This window comes from Hemiscyllium ocellatum, chromosome 1 (assembly GCF_020745735.1).
Source record: "Hemiscyllium ocellatum isolate sHemOce1 chromosome 1, sHemOce1.pat.X.cur, whole genome shotgun sequence".
In the NCBI taxonomy this organism is placed as follows: Eukaryota; Metazoa; Chordata; class Chondrichthyes; order Orectolobiformes; family Hemiscylliidae; genus Hemiscyllium; species Hemiscyllium ocellatum.
This window is the reverse complement of record NC_083401.1, coordinates 82,705,182-82,732,709: the sequence shown is the minus strand read 5'-3', so window position 1 is coordinate 82,732,709 and position 27,528 is coordinate 82,705,182.

The window sequence follows — 27,528 nt, the reverse complement described above, 5'->3', positions numbered from 1 at the left end:
CTGGGATGCTAAATGTCTTCAAGGCAGAGATTGATAGATACTTGATGTCACGAGGAATTAAGGGCTACAGGGAGAATGCTGGTAAGTGAAGTTGAAATGCCCATCAGCCATGATTGAATGGTGGAGTGGACTCGATGGGCCGAATGGCCTTACTTCCACTCCTATGTCTTATGGTCTTATGGTCATATCCCTCCAAAGCCTTCCTATTCATATACCCATCCAGACAAATGTTGGAATTGTACTAGCCTACACTACTTCATCTGGCAGCTCATTCCATACATGCACTACCCTCTGTGTTAAAAAGTTGCCCCTTGGATCTCTTTATATCTTTCCCCTCTCACCCTAAACCTATGCCCTCCAGTTCTGGACTTCCCAACCCCAGAGAAAAGACTTTGTCTATTTATCCTATCCATGCCCCTCATGATTTTATAAACCTCACCCCTTAGCTTCTGATGCTCCAAGGAAAGCAGCCCCAGCCTATTCAGCCTCTCCCTATAGCTCAAATGCTCCAACCCTGGCAACATCCTTGTAAATCTTTTCTGAACCCTTTCAGGTTTCACAACATCTTTCCATTAAGAAGGGGAACAGCATTGCATGCAATATTCCAAAAGAGGTCTAACCAATGTTCTGTACAGCTGTAACAGGACCTCCCAACTCCTATACTCAATGCACTGACCAATAAAAGCAAGTATACCAAATGCCTTCTTCAGTGTCCTATCTATCTGTGACACCATTTTCAAGGAGCTATGAACCTGCACTCCAAGGTCTCTTTGTTCAGCAACACTCCCTAGGAGCTTTCCCAAAAACGAAGCACCTCATATTTATCTAAATTAAACTCCATCTGCCATTTCTCAGCCCATTGGCCCATCTGATCAAGGTCCCATTGTAATCTGAGGTTACCTTCTTCGCTGTCTGCTACACCTCCAATTTTGGTGTCACCTGCTAACTTACTAACTATACCTCTTATGCTCACATCCAAATCATTTTGGATACTAAACAAATATTTTACATCAGTGTTTAGTATTGATAAGGACATGGAAGATATAAGTTTGGGGAAATATACGGTGACATCTTGAAAAATGTCCATATAACTGAGGAGGAAGTGCTGGATGACTTGAAACACAAAGAAGTGGATAAATCCCCAGGTCCTGATCAGGTGTACCCTAGAACTCTCTGGGAAGCTAGGGAAGTGATTGCTGGGGCCCTTGCTGAGATATTTGTATCATTGGTAGTCACAGGTGAGGTGCTGGAAGATTGAAGGTTAGCTAACGTGGTACCACTGTTTAAGAAAGGTGGTAAGGAAAAGCCAGGGAACTATAGACTGATGAGCCTGACATCAGTGGTGGACAAGTTGTTGGAGGGAATCCTGAGGGATTGGCTTTACATGTATTTGGAAAGGAAAGGACTGATTAGGGATAGTCAACATGGCTTTGTGCGTGGGAAATCATGTCTCACTAACTTGATTCAGTTTTTTGAAGAAATAATGGAGAGGATCGATGAGGACAGAGTAGTGGAAGTGAACTACATGGACTTCAATAAGGTGTTCAACAAGTTTCCTCATGGTAGACAGGTTAGCAAGGTCAAATCACATGGAATACAGGGAAAGCTAGCCTTTTTGGATGTAGAACTGGCTCAAAAGTAGAAATCAGAGGGTGGTGGTGGAGAGTTGCTTTTTAGCCTGGAGACCTGTGACCAGTGGAGTGCCACAAGGATTGGTGCTGGGTCCACTGCTTTTTGTCATTTATATAAATGATTTAGATGTGAAAATAGGAAATATAGATAGTAAATTTGCAGATAACACCAAAATTGGAGATGTAGTGGACAGTGAAGAAGGTTACCTCAGAATACAATGGAATTTTGGTAAGATGGGCAATGGACAGAGGAGTGGTAGATGGAGTTTAATTTAGATAAATGTGAGTTGCTGCATTTTGGAAAGGCAAATCAAGTCAGGACTTATAATGGTAAGATCCTGGGGAGTGTGGCAGAATGAAAAGACCTTGGAGTACAGGTTTATAGTTTCTTGAAAGTGGAGTCACAGGTAGCTGGGATAGTGAAGGAGGCATTTGGTATGCTTTCCTTTATTGGTCAGAGCATCAAATATAAGAGATGGGAGGCCATGTTGTGACTATATGAGACAATAGTTAGGCCATTTTTGAGATATCGTATGCAATTCTGGTCTCGTGCTGTAGGAAGAATGTTATGAAACTCGAAAGGGTTCAGAAAAAATTTACAAGGATGTTGCCAGGGTTGGAGGGTTTGAGCTATAGGGAGAGGCTGAATAGGCTGGGACTGCTTTCTCTGGAGAGCCAGAAGCTGAGGGGTGACCTTATAGAGGTTTATAAAATCATGGATGGATGGCATGGATACGGTAACTAGACAAGGCCTTTTCCCTGGGGTGTGGGAGTCCAAAACTAGAGGGCATAGGTTTAGGGTGAGAGGGGAAAAATTTAAAAGGGACCTAAGGGGCAACTTTTTCATACAGAAGTTGTTGTGTGTATGGAATGAACTGCCAGAGGACGTGGTGGAGGCTGGTACAATTGCAACATTTAAAGGCATCTGGATAGGTATGTGAATAGGAAAGGTTTAGAGAGATATGGCCTAAGTGCTGGCAAATGGGACTGGATTAGTTTAAGATATCTGGTTGGCATGGACGGGTTGTGGGACTGAAGGATCTGTTTAAGTGCTGTACCTCTCTATGATGCTATGACTCTTCACTGCCCATTTCTCATCTCTTAAGATCAGGGTGACTTTACTTTTGCCTGTCTGTTCTGAATGTCAGGTAATGTATCCCGGAATATTTAAATCCAGCTTTGACTGCTCTGCAACAGTAAAGAAATGACTGCTAGATCAAAAACATTTATCTCTGTTTATATAATTGATTCATCTATCTTGTGACAAATGTTTTACACATATAGTGTCCTTAATTTTAACTCATTATTATTTTACCTGATTCCTTCTTCAAGAATGCTCTCGTTCTGATCTGGAACACCCTGTTCCTTCTGTCATTTATGCTATTTGATTTTACCAAAAGCACATTCTGCTCTTCAGCCTTGATTTTCTCTACAGACCTATAAATATATACTTACCCAAGCCAACCTCCATAGCTTAATTTCAAAGCCCTGTGCACCACCCTAGTTATTTAATACAACAGGGTTCTCAAACAGGTTACATATCCCTTCCTCTTTCCTCAGTATTAATGCCAGCCCCCTACAACCCCCTCCACATTCCTGATGAAGGGTTTATACCTGAAATGTTCACTCTCCTGCTCCTCGGATGCTGCCTGACCGGCTGTGCTTTTCCAGTGCCACACTTTTCGACCGACCTCCAGCATCTGCAGTCCTCAAATTCTTCTGTTCAAGTTTTCTGCAAGAGCAGCTCAGATCGCCCCACTTCCTCGCTCTTTTCCTGGAAGTTCCTTTTCTTTTAAGGTGCTCATTGAATTTCTTTTTGAGTGGGAAACACAAAGTGTAAGAAATTCTCATCAGGTCAGCCAACATCCATGGAAAGAAGTGGAGTTAATATTTCAGCTCAATGACTTTTCATCAGTTTAATTAGATATACTTCCAACACCCTCTCAGGTGATGTATTTAAAATGGTAATCACTTGCTGAATTTTAAAAAAAGGCTTCCTTATTAGTTGTTACATCTTTTATCAATCATGACATGGCTCTATCATCTTGTTCATGATTGTTTTACAAGAGGACAGTTGCTCTCTATCTTCTGTGTTTGAATCCTTCATGATTTTGAATTCTACTATCAAATCTCTGGACATTCATGATGTAGAACAACCCTAGCTTTTCCAACCTATCCATGTGACTGAAGCCCTTCATCCTTGGATCCATTCTCATGAATCTTCTCTGCTCCCTCTCTAAAGCTTTCACATTCTTCCTAAAGAGTTGTACCCTGAATCCATCAGCATAAAAAAAACAGTTCAGGTTGAACCATAGTTTTGGAGGGAGAAAGTGAGGACTGCAGATTCCTGATGAAGGGCTTATGCCCGAAACATCAATTCTCCTGCTCCTTGGCTGCTGCCTGACCTGCTGTGTTTTTCCAGACACCACACTCTTGACTCTGATCCATAGTTTTGTCAAGGCAAATTATAACTTACATACTTTATTATTCTGGGCTTCTATTTCAAGTTTGTTGGCAGGTCTATTGTGTGACACTTTATCAAGTGTCTTTGGAAGCCCAAATACAGCCATCAACTGCAGTGCCCATATCAGTGCTCTCTTCTGCCCCTTCATAGAAAGTTTATTGAATATGATTTACCTTGGACAAATCTCCGCTGCCTTGTCTAAATCATCCGCAATTGTCAAAGCGAACATACATTTTATCACAGCTTATCATCTTGCAAAACTGAATGCCACCAAAGTTAAAATGGCCTGTAATTGCTATATTTGTATTTACAGCCTCTTCAAAAAGTGTACCATTTGCAATTTTCCAGTGCTTTGGAACCAAGTTCCTTTCTAAGGAAAAATGGAAAAATCTGGCCAGTACCTCCACAATTTCTACCCGAATCTTGCTCATCAACCTTGGCTACATCCTACTCAGTCCTGGTCACTTAGCAGCTTTAAATAGAACTGGTCTTTCTATTACCACTTTATCAGTTCCTAGCCCATCCTGTATCTCAACTACTTCATTTTCTTTATTATGACATTACCAGCATCTTCTTTCTAGGTAAACATAGAGGTGAAACATTCATTTCAAGCATCAGGCATACCTTTGAGTTCCATATATAGTTTGCTTTTGTGATCCCTTAATCATCTCCATTCACCTTTTATCATCTTTTCTAGCATGCATATCTGGGGAAGACTTTTGGTTTCCCTTTCATATTAGCTACCTATGACTTCTTATATTCTATTTTCCTGTCTAAGTCTTTTTAGATATCCCCTTGGAATTTTCAATATTCAGCTGCCTCTCACATACGCTATCAACTTGATATCTGTCAATTATTCCCTTTTACCAGCTTCATCTTCATCTCTGTCGCTCCAGGAAGCTGTAGCTTTATTTGGATTGTACCTTGACCTGTACACAAACCATACCTTTAAACACAGGTCATTGTCTCACAATCGTTTTACCTGCCAGCCTGTGATTCCAATTTTCCTGAGACAGATCTATTTACATGCTCCTCCAAATCTGTATTTTTGCTTTAGATTGCTCTTTTTCCACCAGTGACTAAAACAATGTTATGATTACTGTTCCCTAACATTCACTAACTGACACTTGATCCAATTGACCAATTCCGCTCCCCAAAACCAGATCCAACGATGCCTCCTGCCTCTTTTACTTATAAATTCTGTGTCCAATCTTTTACTTATAAATTCTGTGTCTGATGTATTCTCTCTCACTAGATAGCTAAAGAAGGAGTGAGGCTCCGAAAGCTTGTGGTTTCAAATAAACCTGTTGGACTAGAACCCAGTGTGATTTTTGACTTAGTCCTGCCTCATTGAGCTAGAAACATATCAATCACAAAGAATGCCTGTTAATATGCATCAGAACATCTTCTTCTGCCTTAACCTTTACAATATTGCTGTCCCACTTCATATGCAGATAACTGAAATTCCATTTCATCACAAGTCCACACGTTTTACCATTTCTCTGCCTCTATTTGAAGATTGAGAAGTATGAATTTAACTAATTGGTCAGACTGCATTTGGAATATTGTGAACAGTTCTGGGCCTTGTATCTAAGGAAGGATATGCTAACAGCAGAGGGTGTTCAGAGGTGGTTTATAGGAATGATCCCAAGGATGAAGACCTTGTCATATGAATAGTGGTTGAGGACTCTGAGTTTGTAATTGATGGAGTTTAGAATGACAAGAGGGGGTCATATTGAAACTTACAGAATACTGAGTGGTCTGGATAGAGTGAATGTGGAGAACATGTTTCCACTAGTAGGAGAGACTAAGGTGTGAGGGCAGAGCCTGAAAGTGAACTGCTCACACTTTAAAACTGAGATGAGGAGGAATTTCTTTAGCCAGAGAGCAATGAATTTGTGAGGAGAGGACTATGGAGGTCCAGTCACTGAGTGTCTTTGAGACAGAAATAGATAGATTCTTGATTGGTGAGGGGTTATCAGGAGGAGGCAGAAGAATAGGGTTGAGTCAGTCATGATGAAATGCTGGAGTAGATTTGATGGGCTGAATGTCGCAATTCTTTGCCTATTTTGTGTGGTCCTTTAGTCCATCACCTATATGTTTGCATGTCACCGTAACTGCACCTACAAGAATGAAGTTATAGAGGCCACCCATCATTTGTGTTGTACCATGTTACAACCAATGAAGTGCTATCCTTTCCCCAGTGCCTAGTACAACATAGCATCTTATCACAGTTTGATCATGGAACATCACATGTTGGAAAGTCTTCAAACAGTTGACAATATTAACTTTTAATGAACAGGAATGGTGAAGAAAAGACAAACAAATAAGCAGCAGTTGCTTCTTGGAATAGACAGGGGCTTCTTACTTATTAAATATGATCAAATTTACAGTCAATGAATGATGGTCTCACCTAGCACCTGTCTTAGGAACCTGTCAATTAAGTCCTGTCTGGCTTGTTTCTCCTGACACTGCAGACCTCTGTCCTGGTGAAGGGGATGGTCCTCCTGCTCAGTGTCCTCACCTTCCTCCTGGTGATAACTGCTCCTCCTCCCACGTTCCAGTTGTGCAGGATGCAGAATACTAGGCTTATGTGTCACAATCTGTGAGTACAGTAGTGAAAGGTCAGCCAACTCCTCCACTTGCACTCAAGATCAAGCTGAGCATCAGAACCTCATCTACAGAAGGTCTGCTCTACCATGGCCTTGGCGGAAGAATGAACTCCTGGGAAAGCAGCTGATATAGAACATAGAACATTACAGAGCAATACAGGCCCTTCGGCCCTCAATGTTGTGCTGACCTGTCATACCAATCTGAAGCCCATCTAACCAACACTATTCCATGTATGTCCATATGCTTATCCAATGACAACTTAAATGTACTTAAAGTTGGCGAATCTACTACCGTTGCAGGCAAAGCATTCCGTACCCTTACTACTCTCTGAGTAAAGAAATTATCTCTGCCAACTGTCCTATAACTATCACCCCTCAATTTAAAGCTATGCCCCCTCATGCTCACCATCACCATTCTTGGAAAAAGGCTCTCCCTGTCCACCCTATCTAGCCCTCTGATTATCTTATATGTCTCTATTAAGTCACCTCTCAACCTTCTTCTCTCCAACAAAAACAGCCTCAAGTCCTATAGCCTTTCCTCGTAAGACCTCCCCTCCATACCAGGCAACATCCTAGGAAATCTCCTCTGCACCCTTTCCAAAGCTTCCACATCCTTCTTATAATGCGGTGACCAGAACTGTACACAATACTCCAAGTGCAGCCGCACCAGAGTTTTGTACAGCTGTAGCATAACCTCATGGTTCCGGAACTCAATCCCTCTATTAATAAAAGCTAAAACACTGTATGTCTTCTTAACAACCCTGTCAACCTGGGTAGCAATTTTCAAGGACCGAGATCTCTCTGCTCATCTACACTACCAAGAATCTTACCATTAGCCCAGTACTTTGCATTTCAGTTACTCTGACCAAAGTGAATCACCTCACACTTGTCCTCCTTAAACTCCATTTGCAACCTCTCAGCCCAGCTCTGCAGCTTATCTACATCTCTCTGTAACTTATAACATCCTTCGTCACTATCCACAACTCCACCGACCTGAGTGTCATCTGCAAATTTACCAACCCACCCTTCTACGCCCTCATCCAGCTCGTTAATAAAAATGACGAACAGCAGTGGACCCAACACCGACCCTTGTGACACACCACTGATAACTGGACTCCAGGATGAACATTTCCAATCAACCACCACCCTTTGTCTTCTTTCAGCAAGCCAATTACTGATCCAAACTGCTATATCTCCCACAATCCAATTCCTCCGTATTTGTACAATAGCCTACTATGGGGAACCTTATCGAACGCCTTGCTGAAATCCATATACACCACATCAACCGGTTTACTCTCATCTACCTGTTTAGTCACCTTCTCAAAGAACTCAATAAGGTTTGTGAGGCATGACCTATCCTTCACAAAACCATGCTGACTATCCCTAATCAAATTATTATTTTCTAGATGATTATAAATCCTATCTCTTAAACTCTTTCCAACACTTTACCAACAACTGAAGTAAGGCTCATGGTCTACAATTACCAGGATTGTCTCTACTCCCCTTCTTGAACAGGGACAACATTTGCTGTCCCCGAGTCTTCTGGCACTATTCCTGTAGACAATGACGATTTAAAGATCAATGCCAAAGGCTCAGCAATCTCCTGTCTGGCTTCCCAGAGGATCCTAGGATAAATCCCAACCGGCCCAGGGGACTTATCTATTTTCACACTCTGCAGGATTTCTAATACCTCTTCCTTGTGAACCTCTATCACACCTAGTCGAGTAGTCTGTATCTCAGTAATCTCCTCGACAACATTGTCGTTTTCTAGAGTGAATACTGTCGAAAAATATTCATTTAGTGCTTCCCCATCTCCTCTGACTCCACACACAACTTCCCACTACTATCCTTGATTGACCCTAATCTTACTCTTGTCATTCTTTTTTCCTTAAATACCTATAAAAAGCCTTAGGGTTTACTGCCATCAACGTCTCATGTCTCTTCCTGGTTCTTCTGAGATCTCTCTTGAGGTCTTTCCTGGCTACCTTGTAAGCCTCAAGTGCCCTAACTGAGCCTTCACATCTCATCCTAACATAAGCCTTCTTCTTCCTCTTCACCAGAGATTTCCTTCGTAAATCACAGCTCCCGTGCTCTACAGCTTCCTCCCTGCCTGACAGGTACATACTTATGTAGGACGCACAGGAGCTTTTCTTTGAATAAGCTCCACATTTCTAATGTGCCCATTCCCTGCAGTTTCCTTTCCCATCCTATGCTTCCTCAATCTTGCCTAATCGCATCGCAATTGCCTTTCCCCCAGCTGTAACTCTTGCCCAGTGGTATACACCTATCCCTTTCTACCACTAAAGTAAACATAACAGAATAGTGATCGCTATCACCAAAGTGCTCACCTACTTGCAAGTCTAACACCTGGCCAGGCTCATTACCCAGTACCAGATCTAATGTGCCTTTGCCTCTTGTTGGCCTGTCTACATACTGTGTCAGGAAGCCCTCCTGCACACACTGGACAAAAACTGACCCATCTATAGTACTCGTACTATATTGTTCCCAGTCAATATTTGGAAAGTTGAAGCCCCCCATGACAACTACCCTGTCTTTCTCACTCCTATCGAGAATCATCTTTGCTATCCTTACCTCTACATCTCAGGAACTATTCGGCGGCCTATAGAAAACTCCCAACAGGGTGACCTCTCCTTTCTTGTTTCTAACTTCAGCCTATACTACCTCAGTTGATGAGTCCCCAAACATCCTTTCTGCCACTGTAATATTGTCCTTGACCAACAATGCCACACCTCCCCCTCTTTTACAATCTTATCTCTTCTTACTGAAACATCTAAATCCTGGAACCTGCAAAAACACTTCCTATCCCTGCTCTATCCATGTCTCCGAAATGGCCACAACATCGAAGTCCCAGATACCAATCCATGCTGCAAGTTCACCCACCTTATGCCGGATGCTCCTGGCGTTGAGGTAGACACACTTCAAACCAACCTCTTGCTTACCGGTGCCACCTTGCGTCCCTGAAACTTGATTTCAGACCTCCCTACTCTCAACCTTTTCTATACTCGAACTACAATTTTGGTTCCCATCCCCCTGCTGGATTAGTTTAAACCCACCCCAATAGCCTTAGCAAATATTCCCCCAGGATATTGGTACCCCCTGGTTCAGATGAAGACCATCCTGCTTGTAGAGGTCCTACCTACCCCAAAAAGAGCCCCAGTCATCCAAGAATCCAAATCCCTCTCTCCTGCACCATCCCTGTAGCCACGTGTTCAACTCCTTTCTCTCCCTATTCCTTGCCTCACTAGCACATGGCACTGGCAAAAACCTGAGACAACCACTCTGTTCATCCTAGCTCTAAGCTTCCATCCTAGCTCCCTGAGTTTCTGCCTTAAATCCCCATCTCTTTTCCTACCTATGTCGTTGGTGCCTATGTGGACCACGACTTGGGGCTGCTCCCCCTCCCCTTTAAGGATCCCCAAAACACAATCAGAGACATCACGGACCCTGGCACCTGGGAGGCAACACACCAACAGTGAGTCTCTCTCGTCCCCATAGAACCTCCTATCTGTCCCCCTAACTATGGAGTCCTCAATGACTACTGCTCTGCTCCTCTTCCCCCTTCCCTTATGAGCAGCAGGGACAGACTTTGTGCCAGAGCCATGTGACCTACTGCTTTCCCCAGGTAAGTCGTCCTCCCCTAACAGTATCCAAAACAGTATACTTATTGTTGAGGGGAATGGCCACAGGGGATCACTGCATTGCCTGCCAGTTCCCTTTCCGTCCCCTGACTGTAACCCAACTGCCTTTTTCTTGTACATGAGGAGTGACGACCTCATTGTAACCCCTCTCAATAACTCCCTCTGCCTCCCAAATGATCTGAAGTTCATTCAGCTCCAGCTCCAGTTCCCTAATGCAGTTTTCAAGGAGATGGAGTTGGGTGCAGTTCACACAGATGTAGTCAGCAGGGACACTAGTGATGACCTTTACCTCCCACATTCTGCAGGAGGAACATTCAACTGCCCTCACCTCCATTCCCACTGTTCTAAATTCCCAAAGAGACTGTTGAAAAATAAGGAATAAAAAAAACTCGTTACCTTACCAACCTGGCGCACTGAACCTTTTTTTTGGTTAGAGGAGGAGGATAGGCGGGAGACACTACCCGAGTAGTGTTTCGGGTAACACAACCACACAAATATATGACTTCCCAGAAGTCCTTCGCTCCTCCCTCACACTTCTCAAAAATGGAGGCCCAACTCCCGAGGTAAGTCCCGGGAAATCTCACCCTTCCCGGCAGCCCTCGCTTCACCACTCCTTCTCTCCTCACCGCTCTGGCAAAATGGAGGCCTGACTCCCGAGGTAAGTCCCTTTTAACACGGGAAAACCCAGCCCTCCCAGCTGACATTTCAAATGAAGTAGTACTCTCAGAGTTATTAAGGGTACAGACATCAAGGCTGCTTCCATGTCATTTGGTGCAAACTTCTAGGATGTGATACCAATGATCTTGGATGACTTGCACATTTACTGAATGGAGGTTTCTCTTGATGAAACCTGCTGCATTATGGTATGATGCTCTCAACATTATGTGTGCATCATGTTTGTCAGCTTGCAGGCAGTGCCAATGCATCTCACTCATCTGGAGGAAAAGGCATCAAGGACAGGCCTCAACTCTGGGCCTCCTTACCTCCTGCCTGGACCTTCTGCTGTGACTGTTACATGTGGAGGCTGCTGGGCAGCTGCTGGGGGTTGTTGCTGATCCTGGGAGCTTCCTGGGTTCTTCTCAGTTTCTCTGCACCCTTGTCACATTGCAGCAACAATGACAAGAATCCCACAATGACTGATTCACTGGTCATGGTTCCAGTGTACCTGTATTGGGGAATATCAGAAATAGACCAGGTCCTTAATTATCAAGTGCAAATGACAGTTCAGCCGTGAAACAGTGAGACAGAGAGGACATAGACAAAAATCTATATGGATTTTTGACATAATGACTGCATTCCAATGTATGTCACACAATCCATATCTTGCAAGTACATTAGGAGATTGTGGGCTCAGTAGAATTACTGAAACTTTGCTGCACCCCCATTCGCAACATCGCTCAGAAAAGCAGCATTGCATATAATAACAAGGTGAGAGGAAATCGGCTTTGCACACTTGTATAACTTATGAGACCTTCAATTGCTTCTGTGAATTATGATACTTTTAGGCTCACTGATTACTTCTGCTGCACAGAGATGACTTTGATCAATTTGTAATAACTAATGACATGTTCAAGATTGTATGTGGCCAGGATTTGTATCCTATAGTCAGTCACTGCAGGCGACTCACACACTGCATGCTAATATTACGGATATCTGAAATCTGTACTGCGTTTGATTAAAACAATAGCCACTTGAAGGGCCTGCCATCACTCACAGTACAGCCTGTGTCCTCAGACAGAAAGAAATACTAATTCTATGCACTCCACTTGTGGTGGTTGTCATTTTCAGTTACATTGCACATTTGTGATTTGAATGAAGATAGAAAGCAATACAAGTCATGCTTTGTAGAACAGGGCTCAGCCTGTTAATCAATGTGACATTCAAACCTTCATGTTCCTTTCAGCCTTGTATTTCGTGTTGACCATATCAGTTCTGGACCTCCATAGAGTACCATCCAACTCTTTCATTTAAGTCTTCATCTCCCAAGTTTACTCCTGACAGATCTCTATTTTGTTTCCTGACTGAGTTATAACTACCCCCTGGACTGATTAGATTACTTACAGTGTGGAAACAGGCCCTTCGGCCCAACAAGTCCACACCGACCCGCCAAAGCGAAACCCACCCATACCCCTACATTTACCCCTTACCTAACACTACGGACAATTTAGCATCGCCAATTCACCTGACCCGCACATCTTTGGACTGTTTGTACTGGATTTGTAAGACTGGCTGTGTCCCATTCTTTGAGCACTGACGACATAGAAACCCTGACCCTGACTGGCCTAAGCAGCTGATTGACTATGTATAAGCCTCTAGACTGAGCTCGGATGCTGTCCTTGACAGATTGTAGCAGGATGAATGTTGGCACTCCCCTTGACTTGATTGACAAGTCAGCCCTTGGACATTCAGATGTGATCGCTTGGTTGAAGCACATTCAGGGAATTTGCTGTGTAAGCTTCCGACACATGCTGTGATGTGCTATGAACATAACCTGCTGGTGTACAGAAACATGTCCACATGCTTCACTAGGCACTCCGAGCAATCATGACAAATTGCCTGGCTTTGTGTATTCAGTGAAAGGGAAGGTAAAATTGAAGTACTGTGAGACAGTAAGTTCTGGGTGAAAGGGCAATGTGCAAAAACAAAACAAGGAGCTTAGGAATTATGAGCAGGAGTTGGCAATCCAGCCCTTTGAGCCTGGTCTGCTATTTAACATGATCATGGTTGACCTTATTCCAGTCCTAACTCAGCCTGTTCCCTATATCCCTTTGCTCCGCCTTTCATCAGAAACATAGCCATTTCTTTCTTGAATCTGTTGATTGATTCTGCTTCCACTGCCCTCTGGGGCAGTGAGTTCTATAGATTCACAATCATCTGAGAGAAGTAGTTTCTCCCCATCTCAATTCTGAACCATCTCCTCTCATTCTATATCTATGATCTCTTGTTCAAAAATGCCCCACAAAATGGAACATTTGTTGAACATCCACCTTATCAATCCCCTTTAGCATTTTGTATATCTCAAATAAATCCCCCCTCATTTTTCTGAATTCCAGCGAGTACTAGCCCAAGCTATTCAATCATTCATTGCAGGACAGCCCTTTCATCCCTGGAATCAAACTTGTGAATCTTCTCTAAACTGTCTTCAGTGCCATCACATCTTTCCTCAAGTAAGGAGACCAAAACCGGACACAATATTCCAATTGTGCACTCATCAATGCCTCAAATAATTGTAATAGCATTTTTTACTTTTATAATCAAGTCTTTTTGCAATAAATACAAGGATTCCATTTGCCTTCCTTATTATATGCTGAATCTGCATACGTACTTTCTCTAATTCATGCACAAAGACGCCAGAGCCTTCTGCATTGATGCACTTTGAATCTGCTTTCCCTTTTACATCATAATGTGTCCTTATGATTTTCTGATCATGGAGTCATGAAGAAGTACAGCACGGAAACAGACCCTTCGGTCCAACTCGTCCATGCTGACCAGATATCCTATATTAATCTAGTCCCATTTGCCAATACTTAGCCCATATTCCTCTAAACCTTTCCTATTCATATACCCATCCAGATGCCTTTTAAATGTTATAATTGTACCAGCCTCCACCACTTCCTCTGGCAGCTCATTCCATACATGCACCACCCTCTGCATGATAAATGTACATCTTAGGTCCTTTTCAAATCTTTCCCCTTTCACCGAAACACACAGTGGTTAGCATTGCTGCCTCACAGCGCCAGAGACCCGGGTTCAATTCCCGACTCAGGCGACTGAGTGTGTGGAGTTTGCACATTCTCTCCGTGTCTGCATGGGTTTCCTCCCACAGTCCAAAGATGTGCGGGTCAGGTGAATTGGCCATGCTAAATTGCCCGTAGTGTTAGGTAAGGGGTAAATGTAGGGGTATGGGTGGGTTGCGCTTCGGCGGGTTGGTGTGGACTTGTTGGGCCGAAGGGCCTGTTTCCACACATGTCAGTAATCTAATCTAATCTAATCTAATCATACCGCCTCTAGCTCTGGACTCACCCACCCCAGAGAAAAAGTCTTATCTATTTATCCTATCCATGCCATTCATGATTTTATAACTATGTTCACACCCAAATTATTTATATGAATGATGAAAATCAGTGAACCCAGCACCGATCCTTTTGGCATACCATTGATCACAGATCTTCAGGCTGAAAAGCAACCCTCCATTCTGTCTGCTACCTTCGAGCCAGTTCTGTATCCAAATGGCTAATTCTCCCTATATTCCATGTGATCTCACCTTGCTAACCAGTCCTCAATGAGAAGCCTTGTTGAATGCCTTACTGAAGCCTGGACTACCTCGCCCTTACCCACATTCACCTCCATCTGCCAGATTCTGTCCATTCTTCTGGTCTATCAATATCCATTTGTAAACTTTTTATCTAATCATCACAGCCTCCTTTCCTACCTATTTCCGTATCATTAGCAAATTTTGCTGCTAGTCTTTTCCTACATTTATATAGATGTTAAATAGTTGAGGTCCAAGAACTGAACCCTGCGGCACCCCGTTAGTTTCACTTTGCCATCCAGAGAAGGATCCATTTATTCTGACCTTCTGCTTTCTTCAGTCAGCCAATCCTCTATACAAGCCAATACTCTTCCCCTAACCCCTTGAGATCTAACCTTCTGGATCAGTCTTTCATGCAGCACCTTGTCAAATGTGAGGCAAAGATTCAGTAAGCATTTAAGTCAGCACAAAGTGTATGAGCACTTAGAGATGAGGCGGAGAGAGCTGAGGTGTACACTGCTCCAATCATGGGCACAGAGTAGCAGCAAGATTGCAATGTAAGGTGTCAGTGAATTTCAAAATGAAGTGAAGTGGTGAACTGTATTCTAAGTGAGTTGTTGATGTGCCATGATGATGTGGTGAGGCTGGTGCACTTCTACTGCCAACCTACATGAATGAAGGATGTAGGCAGCCGCTGCACATACGGCAGGCCCTGAGATATTGTAGAATCCCCCAAAAGAATAAGCAGGCAGCTGGAGCCAGCAGGTACCTCCTCGATTTTCATGTCAGGGATTGTTACCATGTTGTTTCTCTCCATTAATGACTGAAATAGCGAATTGTACATAAATGAGATGGGATTGGGTAATAATGAAATGTTGTTACATTCAAATCGGCCCCTCACCACTCACAAGAGACATTGATATCTTGCCATTAAAATTGTAGGTGGGAAAACCAGCCTTCCTTTTTCCTCACGGCCAATGTCACCATGTTTCACCAACTGATTCAACATGCCCACATCATTCAGGGGCTGGGAAGATTCCACCACATGTTCCACTGTCAATCATGAAAAATATGGATTACTTTTTGGGGCATCCCAACCAGTATCTAGAATCACAAAGGTGTTATCATGTAGAACACTCATTCAGCTCATCATGTTTGCACCAATTCTCTCAGCAGAGATTTTCAAAACTATTTTAAATGATAATTGCCCTGATCACTGTGGGGGATAATTGACTACTTCTGGAGAAAAGTTCGACTATAGGTCATGTCAAAATGTTTTAGGCTGCATTAATTAATGCTGGGACAATTTGGAAGTAATTCACTTCTTTGCTGCTATGGCAAGTACAGCTGGGATATATACGGAAAGCAGCTTATTCTGTCTTCCCCACAATTATATTTGAGACATTTTTTCAGAGGATATCAGGAATTTACTGCAAAAGAAGCAAGGGGATTGTTAAATATCTGACATGGCTCTGTAAATCTTATCGCAAATAGTAATTGTGTGAAAAGATCCAAATGTAAACAAATAAAAAACAAAAGTAATCGTAATACTGGATGTCAACTAAATTAGATAAATATTTGAGCTTTCCAAAAGGCTAATCAGAGGCAGTTTAACTGGAGGCAGATGTTTCATTTAAATATTAATCTGGGAGCAGATCCATCTTTCATCCCATTTGCCATTCTCTTCAGAAACATTCAACATAAGACCATTAGAAATAGAAACAAGAGTTGCTGTTCGGCCCCTCAAGCCTGTTCCACCATTCAACAGGATCATCACTAATCCAACATTGCTCTTGTCCACTTTCCTGTCAAAGAGTCATAGAGTCATAGAGATGTACAGCATGGAAACAGACCCTTCTGTCCAACCTGTCCATGCCAACCAGATATCCCAACCCAATCTAGTCCCACCTGCAGCACCCGGCCATATCCCTCCAAACCCTTCCTACTCATATACCAATCCAAATGCCTCTTAAATGTTGAAATTGTACCAGCCTCCACCACATACTCTGGCAATTCATTCCATTCATGTACCACCCTCTGTGTGAAAAAGTTGCCCCTTAAGTCTCTTTTATATCTTTCCCCTCTCACCCTAAACCTATGCCCTCTAGTTCTGGACTCTCCGTCCCATGGAAAAGATTTTGCCTATTTATCCTCTCCATGCCCCTCATAATTTTGTAAACATCTATAAGGTCACCCCTCAGCCTCCGATGCTCTAGGGAAAACAGCCTCAGCCAGTTCAGCCTCTCCCTATAGCTCAAATCCTCCAAACCTGGCAACATTCATGTAAATCTTTTCTGAACCCTTTCATTTTTCGCAACATCTTTCCAATAGGAAGAAGACCAGAACTGCACGCAATATTTCAACAGTGGCCTAAGATTCTCACACTGATTACTTGCCCCATTCAAAAGACATGAAAAACACACAATGATATAAATACAAATTTTTTTTGCTATTTCTTAACCATTTTCTGTGTTCATTTTATTTCTTATTGGAAAATAAGGAAATGGCAGATGATTTGAACAAGTACTTTGCATCGGTTTTCACTATAGAGAATGCAAGGAACATGCCAGAGGCAGTGATACATCAACAATTAGAAGAGAGGGAGAACCTCAGGAAAATTACAATCTTTACAGAAGTGGTACTGAGCAAATAGTTGGAGTACTAAGCTGACCGATACCAATGTTCTCTTGGATTTCATCCTAGGGTATTAAAATAGTACAAAGAGAGATTGTTGTTTTTAATTTTCCAAAGCCCTCTACATTTGGGAAGGTCACATTATATTGGAAGATTGCAACTATAAGTCTTCCAATCAGAAAGGGAAGAAAACCAATATCAGAAAAGTACAAGTCAAATAGCTTAACTTCACTACAAGGAAGGTATTAGAAGCTATTACTAAAGAGGCTATAGTTGGTTGCTTAGATAAGTTCAAGATAATTAAGCAGACCAATGTGGTTTTGTAAAAGGGAACTCATGTTGAACAAATCTGATAGCGATCTTTGAGCAAGTAGCTGTGGATGAAGGGGAACTAGTGGATGTACTGTACTTGGATGGTCAGAAAGCACTTTATAAAGTGGCTGTCAAAGGTTTTAGCAGAAACAAAAGCTTATATATGAAGGGTTACATATCAACATGGAAAGAAGATTAGCTAGTTAACAGGGAACAGAGGAGACATAACTCTTTGTCAAGGGCTCAGTGCTAGGATATCAAGTACTTACATTTATGTTAGTGATTTGGATGAAGAGAAGGAAGGTATAGTTGCTAAATTTTTTGCTTATAAAAAGATATGCAGATAAATAGAGTCATAGAGTCATAAATTGTGAAGAGGATATACAGAGACCACAAGAAAAGATACAGACTGTTTAAGTGAGTTGACAAAGATGTGGTAAATGGTGTATAATGTGGGAAATTGTGAGCTTGTTCATCTTGGTAAGAAGGAACATTTTAATCAGTGATCTCTAACCTTTTTTAAGCAGAAGATCACTTCTTAAATTTAAGTATAACCTATTTGAAGAAAATACAGAATAAAGTTTATTTTATGTGTTATATAATCTAAAATGGAGCATATATAATTATTCATTTGGTCCTCTACTTACCATCCTCACTGTGAGTGCATATTATCTACTGGTGCCTTGAAGTTTGCTTGTTGTATACAGTCCATCAAATGAGCCTCTGTGAGTGTGTAGAATACTTTGACTTGATTATCTTCACTTGGGAGAATGCTGTCTCACAGAGGTATGTGAAAACAAAGTAAGCTTTCATTTTAAAAGTACAAAATAATAGGCATGGATATTTTTCTCCTTTATTGAGATCCTGCTGAGTGTTCTGGTTTCCTCCCATAGTTTAAAGATGTCAAAACATGTGGCACTGGAAAAGTACAGCAGGTCAGGCAGCATCTGAGGAACAGGAAAGTCCATGTTTCAGGCATAAGCCCTTCATCATAAATGTTGCAGGGAAGGAGGGTTGATTGGGTGCTGAGAGATAAATAAGAGGGTGGGGGGGGTTCTGTGGAGGAAGTAGGTGGGAAGGCCATGAGTGGATACAGGTGGGGGATCATTGTGGTAGGTTGGTGGAGAAGGTGGAACAGATACCTCATCTATTGGGCCTATTGCTCTTGATGTGGTCTCCTTTACACTGGGGAGACAGAATGTCAACTTGCAGAACATTTCAGGAAACATCTCTGGGACACCCGCACCAAACAACCCCACCGTCCTCTGGCTGACCACTTCGAATCCCCCTGCCACTCCCCCAAGGAGATGGCAGGTATGACATGGTGGACATCACAGAGATGTGGCTGCAGGGGAATCAGAATTATGAGGTGAGTATTCAAGGATATACAATCTATTGAAAAGATAGGTGGGTGGGCAAAGGGTGGGATTGCCTTATTAGTAAGAAATGAAGTTAAATCAATAGTAAGAAATGAAGTAGGGTCAGATGATGTAGAACCTGTGTAAGTAGAATTCAGGAACTACAAAGGTGAAAAAAAACCTTAGTTAGAGTTATGTACTCCAAATAGTAATCAAGAGCTCGGGTACAAGATACACCAGGAAATAGAAAAGACATGTAGGAAAGGGAAAGCTACAGTGATCATGGGGGATTTCAATATGCATGTGGACTGGGAAAATCAGTTTGGTAGTGGATTGTAAGAGAAGGAATTTGTTTAATGTTTATAAGATCACTTTTTGGAGCAATTTGTGGAGGACTCCACAGCAATAGGCAATATTGGATTCAGTGTTGTGAAATGAGACAGATTTGATAATGGAGGTTAAGGTGATTAAGCTGCCTTAGGAGGCAGTAATCATAATATGATTGAATTTATTTGGCAATTTGAAAGGGAGAAGATAAAATCAGAGTTAACGGGATTACAGCTGAATAAAAGCAATGATAGAGGCAAGAGGGAGGATAGAATTGACTGGGAGAGGAGCCCAGCAGGAAAGACAGTGGAACAGCAATGGCAGGAGTTTTGGGGAATAATTCATGAGACACAGCAGAGATTCATCCAGAGGAAAAAGAAGCATGGTACAGGGAGGATGAGGCAACCATGGCTGACTAGGGAAGTCAGGGACAGCATAAAACAGAAGAGAAATCATATAATGTGGTGAAGAGCAGTAGGAAACCAGAGGATTAGAAAGCTTAGAGAGACCAACAGAGGGCGACAAAAAAAGAAATAAGGAGGGAAAAGATTAAATATGAGGGTAAGCCAGCCTGTAATATAAAGGAAGACTGTAAGAGTTTCTTTAGATATATAAAGGGCAAAAGAGAGGCAAAAGTAGACATTGGGCCATTGGAAAATGACACTGGAGAGATAGTAGTGGGAACAAGGAAATAGCTGAGGAACAGAATAATTAGTTTACGTTATTCTTCAGGGTGGAAGACACAAATCACGTCCCAAAAATCTAAGAGAGTGAGGGAGCAGAACTGAGTATGGTGACCATCACCAAGGAGAATGTGCTAGAAAAACTGAATGGCCTGAAAGTGGATAAATCACCTGGACCAGGTGGACTACATCCAGAGCTCTAAGGGAGATAGCTGAAGAGATAGTGAAGGCATTAGTGGCGATCTTTCAGGAATTGTTAGAATCAGGGAAGGTCCCAGTAGACTGGAAAATTGCTAAACTGAGACCTCCATTTAAAAATGGAGTAAGGCAAAAGATGGAAAATTATAGACTGATTAGCCTAATCTTGGTTGTGGGTAAGATCGTGGAATCCATTGTGAAGGATGAGATTTCTGAACATTTGGAAATGTATAGTAAAATAGGGCAAAATCAACATGGTTTTATCAAGGGGAGGTCATGTCTGACAAATCTGCTACAATTCTCTGAGAAAGTAATGAGCAGGTTAGACCAAGGAGATCCAATGGATGTTATCTACCTGGATGTCAAGAAAGCCTTTGACATGATGCTGCATGGGAGGCTACTGAGTAAGATAAGGAACAATGTGATTAGAGGCAAGCTGCTACTATGAATAGAAACTTGGCTTTGTGGCAGAAAACAGAGAGTGGGGATAAAAGGGTCCTTCTCAGGATGGCAGCAGGTGACAAGTGGTGTTCCACAAGTCTGTTGGGACCATGACTTTTCATTTTATACATTAATGATCTAGATGAAAGAACTGAGGGCATGCTGGCTAAGTTTTCAGATGATACAAAGATAGGTGGAGAGCCAGGTAGCATTGAGGAGGAGGAAGACTGCAGAAGGATTTGGACAGGTTAAGAGAGTGGGCAAAGAACTGGCAGATGGAGTACAATGTGGGAAAGTATGAGGTCATGCACTTTCGTAGGAAGAATAGAGGCATTTTCTAAATGGGGAGAAAATTCAGAAGCCTGAAGTGCAATAAGATTTGGGAGTTCTAGTCCAGGATTCTCTCAAGGTAAACTTATAGGTTGAGTCAGTAGTTAGAAAGACAATTGCAATGATGGCATTTATTTTGAGAGACCTTGAATATAAAAGCAAAAATGTACATCTCAGGCTCAATAAGGCTCTGGTCAGAGGATATTTGGAGTATTATGCACAATTTTGGGCTCCATATCTCAGGAAGGATATATTGGTCCTGTGGAGGGTTTGCAAAGGAGGTTCACGAGAATAGTCCCAGGAATGAAAAGCTTAACATATGAGGAATGTTCGATGGAGTTTAGAAGGATGAGGGGAATCTAATTGCAACATATAGAATACAGAATGGCCTGGACAGAATAGATGTTGGGAAGATGTTTCCATTGGTAAGAGAAACTAGGACCAGACGACATAGCCTTAGAGTAAAGGGAAGACCTTTTAGAACAGAGATAAGGAGAAACTTCTTCAGCCAGAGAGTGGTGAATTAATGGAAGTCATTGCCATAGAAGGTTGTGAAGGCCAGGCCATTGAGTATATTTAAGACTGAGATAGGTAGGTTCTTGAGTATCAAGGGGATTAAGGGAATCAAGGGTTACGGGGAGAAAGTGGAAGGATAGGGTTGAGAAACTTATCAGCCATGATTGAATGGTGGAGCAGACTCGATGAGCTGAATGGCCTAACTTCTGCTCCTATGTCTTATGGTCTTATGGATATGCAAGATTTGGCCTCATCCACCATCAAATCCAAGCCACCCAACAACTGGGGAAGAATGCCTCATCTTCCACATTTGGACCCTTCAAACACATGGCATCAACATCAACTTCATTAGTTTCCAAATCTGCCCCCCCCAATCATCCCAGATCCAACCTTCCAACTTGGCACTGCCCTCTTGTCCTGTCCTATCTGTCCATCTTATTTCCCACCTATCTGCTCCACCCATCCCACTGACCTATCACAATTATCCCCCACCTGAATCCACCTATTCTCTTCCCAGTTACCTCACCTCCCCCCATTTATCTCTCATTCCCTTTCCCCCTCCACATTCCCAATGAAGAGCTTATGCCTAAAACATCGACTAACCTGCTCCTCGGATGCTTCCTGACCTGCTGTGCTTTTCCAGCACCACACTGTTGAAGGTGTCTAGTGAGCCGTAGACTAGGTGGATTAGCCATGGAAAATGAGGGGTTATGGGGATAGGGTAGGGGTATCAGTGGGATGCTCTGCAGAGGGTGAGTCCAGATTTGAATGGCCTCTTTCTGCATTGTAGAGCATCTATGATCTACGTCCTGAAGTTGTCAGTTGAATTTCTCTGCTAACTTCCAAAGATGTACACAGAGGTTTTATGGGTGGAATTATTTTTCTTTGTCTTTGATTTTATCTAGTATTTTCTCCAGACTCAGGATGTGTTACAGTGCTTTTTTTAATAGGGAAAACCACATATCCAGTTTCAGTTTAAATTCATATGCAGCTCAGATCATATGTGCTAAGTCTCTGTCCTTTCCTTTTCTCTGTTTATAGTTCAGTTTGTTTAGTTTTTGACATTATGCCTGTAAGGAATCCAAAATTGAGAAACTACACATCGTCTGACATTTCACTGCACACACCATTCCATTATCTGAAAAAAGTGATGATTTCAGGCATTAGATCCAAACATCTTTGCAGGACCATCCCTTGACATAGCCACCATATATCAGCATGGAGGACTAGTTCACCATGGGCAACATCAAAGTCACCAAAAAAGGATAAGAAGCTCTGCTGAAGGGCTTTTCCTCAATACAATGTTGCAAACTTAGCAATGTTAATTATATGCAACAATCTATAACTTTGCTCACTAATTCTAGTTGGTGGATTATACAATGGTAATTGACTAAAAGGGGATATCAGGATCATTTCTACAAAATGCAACAAAGCCTGTATTTACAGTGAGCACTGCAGGTGGACTATCAGTTGTGATGGAAATCAGTTTATTGACTGGAACATTTTTCACAAGCATGTGTCTTTTGAACTTATTGTAGATATCCTCACCATTTGTCTTTCTTTAAGGGGTAAAATCATAAAATCATAGAATCCCTACAGTATGGAAACAGGCCCTTCAGCCCAACAAGTCCGCACTGATCTTTCAAAGAGTAACCCGCCCAGACCCATTCCCCCTACCCTATATTTACCTCTGACTGATGCATCTAACCTACACATCTCTGCTCAATATGGGACAATTTAGCATGGCCAGTTCATCTAACCTGCAATCTTTAGACTGTGGGAGAAAGCCGGAGCATCCAGAGGAAACACATGCAGACATGAGGAGAACATGCAAACTCCACACAAAATGATGAGAAAATTCTCTTTAGTCGCTAACACCTAAAAAAAACCCTGGGCACAACTATGCACACAAAAAACTGTGCACAATCAGCTGGGGCTGTGTTGGTCAGTCATATCGGCGAAAATCATTCTCAGCCCTTCAGGTCCTGCTGTAGTTGCTGAAAGCAGATTCCATTTCTCTTTCAAGTAACTTGCCAGGATTCGTTTTATTCATACATGAGTTAAGTGTCGCTGGCTATGACAATATTTATTATCCATTCCTGATTGCCCACAAGGCACTTAAACATCGATCATTTTGCTGTAGGTCTGGCTTCAGATGTAGGCCTGACCAGGGAAGGATGACAAGTTTCCTTCCCTAAAGGGGATTAGTGAACCAGATGGGTTTTTAAGACAATGGTTATGTGGTCACCATTAATCTCATTTTTCATTGTGGATTTTCATTGAATTCAAATTGCACTTCCTGCTACATTAGGAATTGAACCGATGTCCTCAGAATGTTCATCATGGATTACTAATCCGATAACATCAACATGACACTACCACCTCCATCATTGTTATCATTATTGTGTTCTTAAAGAATGGAATTAAAGACCAGTCACAGTCATTGCTTCTTTAATAATTTCACCATCTGTGAATGATTTCTTGTGTTTTGCCAGTAGACAACAAATGTAGAATGATCCTTTGAAGCAGATCATACCTTTATCTGCTGGTTTAGAAAGAAATGACTGAGCTTCAAAACAGCCATCAGCTTGTCATCTTTCTTTGTCTGTAGTATACTGTTCAGGGGAAAATGATCCACAATTTTGCATTTATTTTGCATTGTGTGATGTCGTTACAAGCTCCATATTTTAATTATCGATATACATGGGTCTAAGACTGATGTTCTGATCATTTACATTTGTGAATAGAAATTCATTTTCCCATTCCATGTGAAAATTGTACAGTTTTTATTCCTTTTTAGATGATCCAGGTTCACCTCAGGTTATTATTGCTTCACCTCAGTTCATGACATCACTCTGCCACTGGCCATGCTGGAGGGAGACCTCTGGAATGTCCAGAAAATTATTGGCTCCTTTCAAGGGGGGGGAGACATGGAAGTCACAATTTGTTTCCAGACCCTCTGGTCAGTTTGTACTTTTCAGATATTGTATGTGGGGTGTTCTTTATCCTGCATGAACTTGTTAGATAAGCAGTTGCAGAAACAATTTTGCAGGTCTTCAGAGAACAGGCAAAAGAGTGGCACTGTCCCCATGACTTATCTGGACTTGTCCGACCTGCCTATCTCCTTTTCCACCTATCCACTCCACCCTCTCCTCCCTGACCTATCATCTTCATCTCCTCCCCCACTCACCCATTGTACTCTATGCTACTCTCTCCTCACCCCCACCCTCCCCTAGCTTATCTCTCCATGCTTCTGGCCCACTGCCTCTATTCCTGATGAAGGGCTTTTGCCCGAAACGTCGATTTCACTGCTCGTTGGATGCTGCCTGAACTGCTGTGCTCTTCCAGCACCACTGATCCAGAGGCAGAGGAGTGGGCCTAGTGAAGAGTGTGGTGCTGGAAAAGCACAGTCAGTCAGGCAGCATCCAAGGAACAGGAGAATCAACGTTTCAAGCATAAGCCCTTCACCAAGGATTAGCTGACCTTCATTTGTACGTGGACATGATGGGATGAATAGCCCCTGATGTGTTTGGTACTGCAATATACTGGCTTCACACATCAGTTCCTAATATATTTCTTATTCATTCATATACATTGCCACTACAAAACTTACTTTAACCTGCAATGACAGTCCATCTGGACTATATTGAAACATGATGCAACAAGCTGGCAAAGCCTGTTTTGAGTATTCAGTTTCTTCTAACCACCTGGCTTCCCGAAGTCAAAAGATGCAACAGCACGACAATCAATGTGTGACTGCAGGCAGGTGGTGTCATTGAATGTAAGAGACTCTACGGTGGCACAGTGGTTAGCACTGCTGCCTCACAGTGCCAGAGACCTGGGTTCAATTCCCGCCTCAGGCGACTGACTGTGTGGAGTTTGCACATTCTCACCGTGTCTGCGTGGGTTTCCTCTGGGTGCTCCGGTTTCCTCCCACAGTCCAAAGATGTGCGGGTCAGGTGAAGTGGCCATGCTAAATTGCCCGTAGTATTAGGTAGTGGGGTAAATGTAGGGGTAGGGGTATGCGTGGGTTGCGCTTCGGCGGGTCGGTGTGGACTTGTTGGGCTGAAGGGCCTGTTTCCACACTGTAAGTAATCTAATCTAATCTAAGTAATCTCACAAAAAAAGTGACCATTGATCATGAGCTACATGTTGAAAACCAAGGAATTAAATGGCAAATGATTGCAAAGCTCTGAGATGCAGAGGAATCTGGGTAAATTAGCATACGCATCACATGCGGTTTCAACAAGTAACACGACAGCTAATGGAATGTTAGAGTTTATTGTGAAGGGAATGGAATACCAATGAAGAGAGATTATGCTTCAGTTATTCAAGGCACTGGCGGACCACATCTGGAGCACTACGCATTATATTAGTCATCATATTTGAGGAAGATTATCAACGCATTGGAAGCACTAATACACTACAGACTGATACCTAGAATGAGTGGGTCGTCTAATGAGGAAAGATTGGACAGACTAAGCTTGTACTGGAGTACAGACGAGTAAGAGGAGATTTAATTGAAACATACAAAACCCTCAGGAGTCTTGACCGGGTAGGTGTGGAGAGGATGTATCCTCTATGGGAGAATCTAGCACAAGGGGTTATTGTTTAAAACTTGGAGCTCACCCATTTCGAAGAGAGTTCTGCTGAACGTTTTCCTCAGAAAGAGAAATGAAGCTTTAGAACTGCCTTCCTGAAAAAAAGCAGTGGAAGCAGAGTCTGAAGATATGTTTAGAGGATACATTCTTGGTTAGCAAATGTTTTCATGGATGGACAGAAATGTGAATTGGTACTTTCATCCAGATTGATCGTGATGTTATTGATTACTAGAGCAATCTCAAGACCCCAAATGGCTTACTTTAGCTCCTTACTTAACTGTTAATTTTTGTTTTTGCTGGCATTCAAACTCTTACAATCTTAATGCTGGCTGTTCTTAATTATATCTTCTCCGGAAGAGACTTCTCCTGCCTGACATGTCAGGATGAAGTGGAAAATCTAGAGGGGGATAACAGTCAGGTAAGGTGTATGGAAACTATTCAGTAAACCCAAAACACATCGCCAGAAATAAATCTCAGTTTACCTGATGATTTGTGCATATGCAAGCTTTCATTCAATATGAAGGATGTCACACCAGAGTCAATGCTACCAATAACACATATGAATACGCTTCTAATCACAGATGCTTTCTGCAAAGTGCCATTATCATAATATTTCAGATTTTCTGCTGTTACTTGGATATATGGAGAGCTGAGTGGTTATTAAGCAATGTAGAGTGATCAGCCCAAATGAAATGATATTAACCAGCTCTGTTGGCCATAGTCCACGTAGCTGCTAATGGTCATTGGGATGGGAAACCATCTGGTATTGGTTATGGTACTGGTGATAGGCTTGTCTTCTGAAATCTGAATACATAGATGTATTTGGCATCATTCATTATTAGATTGCCTGAAATGTAAAGCTTGAATATGCAGCAATACTCGTAGTGATTAAAGTAAAATATTGCGGTTGCTGAAAATCTGAAACAAACACAGAATGCTGAAGAAACTCAGCAGTTCTTGTAACAATTTCATGCAGCATCACTTTCACCTCAGCAATCATCAAATACAAGTTCAATAAGCAGTCACCTGCTTGCCTTTCAACATCTTTTTCTGCAATTCTTGGTCCCCTGTTCCTTCAGTTTTAGCAAAAGAGCTTTCTAAGTTTCTGTCAGTTTGAAATACTTCCTATGGTTTATGTGGGAAGTAGTCTTATACTCAAGTCAGCTGTAAATTAACACATGCACACCCTCTGTTGTCTTTCCCACTCCAGCCAGGGACCTTGCTCCAATTTTCCATTGTGAATATCTGGTTGAATGCCAATCTTATGAAAGGTGTGGCAGGCCAAACTGATTCAGGAAACGATGTCTGGTTTGTGCTGAAGGATGCCTTGTTACGACTGATGGGTAGAATGCAATGGCATCAAACCCCACCACACCACAATCTGGTGAAGTGTGTTATTGAATCACCAAAATGGTCAATTTATCCTTCTTTTGTACCACTATCCAAAGTCAAAGAAGTGCCTCACAGACTCCTTTAATTAACTAATTTATTGTAAGCAATATATGTTATT